The sequence below is a fragment of the Phoenix dactylifera genome, chromosome 4 (genome assembly GCF_051530095.1).
Source record: "Phoenix dactylifera cultivar Ajwa chromosome 4, Ajwa_hap1_PhDact_Kaust_v1.1, whole genome shotgun sequence".
NCBI lineage: Eukaryota > Viridiplantae > Streptophyta > Magnoliopsida > Arecales > Arecaceae > Phoenix > Phoenix dactylifera.
The window spans coordinates 10457408-10462208 of NC_143193.1; the positions used below are offsets into that span (position 1 = coordinate 10457408).

The 4801-nt window shown below is 41.9% G+C and overlaps 1 non-coding gene across 1 annotated transcript; it reads left to right on the top strand.

The window, feature by feature from the left end:
- Positions 1–4278: 4278 nt before the first annotated feature.
- Positions 4279–4384, top strand: LOC149753643 (small nucleolar RNA R71). Its single transcript, XR_016409292.1, has one exon. It is a non-coding gene; the product is annotated as a small nucleolar RNA R71 (small nucleolar RNA).
- The last annotated feature ends 417 nt before the right edge of the window (positions 4385–4801 follow it).

The window sequence follows — 4801 nt, forward strand, 5'->3', positions numbered from 1 at the left end:
TACCGTTTTCTCTAAGATGTGTTTTAACTCCCTATTGGACACCTCGACTTGTCCACTCGTTTGGGGATGATATGGGGTAGCAACTTTGTGGGTGATGTTATATTTGCGAGCCAAAGCCTCGAAAGACCGGTTGCAAAAATGAGATCCCCCATCACTGATGATGGCTCGGGGTGTGCCAAAACGACAAAAGATGTTTTCATGTAAAAATTTAATCACAACCTTGTGATCATTAGTTTTAGTGGCGACAGCTTCTACCCATTTTGAAACATAATCAACCCCTACAAGAATATATTCGAAACCAAAGGATGGTGGAAAAGGGCCCATAAAGTCAATACCCCAGACATCAAATATTTCTACAATTAAAATAGGATTGAGAGGCATCATATCTCTACGAGAGATGGTACCCATCCGTTGGCACCGTTCACAAGTTTAGCAAAAGTTATGGGCATCTTTGAAAAGAGTGGGCCAATAAAATCCACTCTGTAAAACTTTTGCTGCAGTTTTTCTACCCCCAAAATGCCCCCCACAAGCTTGTGAATGGCAGAATGAAAGAATACTTTGAAATTCGCATTCGGGGACACATCAACGGATTACTTGATCGGGACAATACTTGAATAGATCGGGATCATCCCAATAATAGAACTTTACTTGTGAAAAGAATCGGTTCTTGTCTTGAGTTGACCAATCATCAGGAATTCGTCCTATGGCAAGGTAATTTACTATGTTTGCAAACCATGGCATTTTCATTCCTTGTACCCCAAATAATTGTTCATCCGGGAAAGCATCATGTAAGGGTGAGGTATTCTTAAAGGGTTTAAGAAGAATCCTAGATAAGTGGTCTGCTACGACATTTGCAGTTTCTTTCTTGTCACGAATTTCTAGATCAAATTCTTGTAGTAAAAGAATCCATCGAATCAGACGGGGTTTGGTGTCATTCTTTGCAAGAAGGTGTCGAAAGGCAGCATGATCAGTGAATACGGTAACCTTGGATCCTAATAGGTAAGATCGAAACTTGTCTAGCGCGAATACTACAGCTAGCAATTCTTTCTCAGTGGTGGTGTAGTTCAATTGTGCATCTGAGAGTGCTTTACTAGCATAGTAGATGACATAAGGTACCTTATCTAGCCATTGCCCTAAAACTGCCCCAATTGCATAGTCGGATGCATCACACATTAATTCAAATGGAAGGGTCCAATTAGGGGGCCGTATGATAGGTGCAGTGGTCAATTTCGAGCGAAGATTTTCAAATGCCTCCTCGCATGCTTTATCAAAGACAAAGGGAGTGTCCTTGGCAAGAAGATTGCATAAGGGTTTGGAAATCTTACTGAAATCCTGAATGAAGCGACGGTAGAAACCAGCATGGCCAAGGAATGATCGGATTTGTTTCACAGTTTTGGGTGGAGGGAGATTGGAAATAAGATCGACTTTGGCTTTATCAACTTCAATGCCCCTCTTGGACACGACGTGTCCTAAAACTATGCCTTCTTGAACCATAAAATGGCTCTTTTCCCAACTTAATACTAGGTTGGTCTCCTTACATCTTTTCAAAACTAAGGTCAAATTGTCCAGACAATCGTCAAAAGATAGGCCAAAAACTGAGAAATCATCAATGAACACTTCTAGAAAGTTTTCCACCATATCTGAAAAAATGGCCATCATGCATCGTTGAAAAGTTGCGGGTGCATTGCATAATCCAAAAGGCATCCTCCTATATGCAAATGTCCCAAATGGGCAAGTAAAGGTGGTTTTCTCTTGATCGTCCGGGTAAACAGGTACTTGATTATATCCAGAATAACCATCTAAGAAGCAGTAGAAATCTTGACCAGCCAACCGTTCCAAAATTTGATCTATGAAAGGTAGAGGAAAATGGTCTTTCCTAGTCATCGAATTAAGTTTTCTGTAGTCAATACACACGCGCCAACCCGTGGTTGTGCGTGTTTGTATCAATTCTCCTTCCGTATTTTCAACCACAGTGATACCTGATTTCTTGAGTACCACTTGTGTCGGACTCACCCACTTACTATCAGAAATTGGATAAATGATTCCGGCATCTAATAACTTCACCACTTCTTTCTTGACTACCTCCTTCATGTTAGGATTGAGTCTTCTTTGCATTTCTCGGGTGGGCTTTGCATCATCTTCGAGATGAATTCGATGCATGCAAACAGAGGGGTCAACCCCTTTCAAATCGGCTACAGACCATCCTATGGCATGTTTATTCTCTTCTAGCACCCTTAAAAGTTTACCCTCCTGTTCAGTAGATAAGTTGGCTGCGATGATTACAGGGAGGCTATCTTCTGGTCCTAGAAAGGCATACTTAAGATTTGTCGGAAGTGGCTTCAACTCAAGTTTAGGTGGAGAATCAATGGAAGGACAAAGTGGTGTGCTAGCAATGGGGGGGAGAGGTTCAGGTTGGATCTTCCAAGGAAGGGAACTCATAGGGGATTGATTGTCGAGTAAGATGTTAACTTCTTCTATGGCCTTATCTATATCAAAGTTGTCAATGTCAAAATGGCCAAACATGCCTCTAAGTGGTCATCTGCTAAGATATAGGGAAGGGCTTCCTCTACAAGATCATCCATTTTGTCAATTAGGTAACACTCGTCTTTCCTCACATGTTGGTCAGCGGCATGAAACACATTCAACTTAATTTTCATGTTCCCAAATGATATATCCATTGCCCCAATTCTACAGTTGATACATGCATTGGCTGTAGCTAAAAAGGGACGACCAAGAATTACAGGGATATATTTTTTAAGGTTGGGCACATGTTCCATGTCAAGGACGATAAAATCTACTGAAAAATAGAATTTGTCTACCTTGACAAGAACATCTTCAATCATCCCCCTTGGTATCTTCACCGATCGATCAGCCAATTGTAAAGATACCGAGGTAGGTTTCAATTCACCCAACCCAAATTTTTCATAGACTGAATAGGGTAGAAGATTCACACTTGCCCCTAGATCTAAAAGTGCTCGGTCGATGGAGTTATTTCCTATGACACAAGAAATAGTGGGAGCACCAGGGTCTTTGAATTTTGGAGGGGTGTTGTGTTGGAGAATGGAACTTACCTGCTCAGTTAGGAGGACCTTTTTAGGCACATGTGTCCTAGATTTCCGCTTTTGGGTGCAAAGGTCTTTGAGAAATTTGGCATAGGAGGGAACTTATTTGATGGCATCAAGGAGTGGAAGGTTGATTTTAACTTGTTTGAAGACCTCCATCATCTCTTTTAATGAAGTTCCCTTCTTGTTAAAGGGGGAGGGTGCATTAAGTGCTTCAGGAAATGGAGCCTTTGGAATGTGGGTTGTGGCAGATGGTGGACTAGCTGAAGAAGGTTTTGGGTTTTCATGTGATACATTCTTCTCTTCTTCTTCTCCTTCCTTATTGTTACCCTCCCCAACCTTATTATCTATTATACGTCCACTCCTTAGGGTAGTCAAAGCATTAGCTTGCTCATGATTTAGTCGAGTTTCTTGAGTCACATATTGTCCCCTAGGATTACTCATTGGTTGACTTGGAAGCTTACCTTCCTCTCGCTTGTTTAATGCATTAGCTAGTTGACCCATTTGGGATTCTAGCTTAGCAATTGATTGCGTGTGAGAGTGCAATAGTTGTGTGTTTGCCTCCAAACCTTGAAGGGCAGTCAACACCTTCTCCTCAAAGGCTGTATTTCTTTGGGTTGGAGGAGGAGGATGCTGAAATTGGGTTGAGGGACGGTAGGGATGAAAATTCTGAGGGTTTTGAAAATTTTGGGAGAAGGGTTGGGAGGTATTAGAAGCTTGCTGTCTCCAAGAAAAATTTGGATGATTCCGCCATCCCGGATTATATGTATTGGAAAATGGATCATTACCCGTTCTGGGCTGTGTTTGGGCAGCATTGATGTGTTCTTGCACGAGTTCGGGATATTGGGGTGCTGAGGGGCACTCATGAATTGGATGCGATGGGCTAGAACAGATAGCACACACTTGTGCTTGGGAAGAGCTAACGACATGTCCTCCTATCATTAGTTGGTCAATCTTATGGGACAATGCATCTACCTTGCTAGACAGGTCCATAGAATGACTTATTTCACAAATGGCCCCTTTTCTTTGAAAATTCGGGGATGCTTGACGAGAACATGAAGCATGGTGGAGGGAGTTTTCATTAAGATTTTCAAATAGTTGCCATGCTTCATGCTCATTTCGAAGCATGAAAGTCCCCCCGCATGCAGCATCGATCATCTGACGGTTTCGTTCCGTCAAACCGTCATAGAAACATTGCACTAGCTGTCACTTAGGTATTTGATGATGAGGGCATTTACGGATTAGGTCCCGAAATCTCTCCCAAGTTTCATGAAATTCTTCTCCCTCGGTTTGGGAGAAGCTTGTAATGGCACGTCTAAACTGGTTCGTTCTTCCTATAGGAAAGTATTTTTTAAGGAATTCTTGTTGCATTTGATCCCAAGAACGAATTGAGTTAGCTTCTAAAGAATTCAGCCATTGTTTGGCTCTATCTTTAAGGGAGAAGGGGAATAACCTAAGTTTCAGGGCATCATCAGTGAAGTTTTGAATCTTGACAGTGGTGCAAATCTCAAGAAATTCATCTAAATGTTTGTATGGGTCTTCGTTGGTGAGCCCATAAAAAGATGGGAGCATTTGGATCACACTAGACTTTATTTCATATTGTACAGCTGCTACCTCAGGTAATCGAATGCAAGATGGGGAAGTGTAAATAGTGGGAGTAAAGTACTCCCTCAGGAGTTTGGGTTGTTCTTCAGCCATCTTAAGAGGTGGGGATGATCCTAATGTTTTGATCTTAGCTC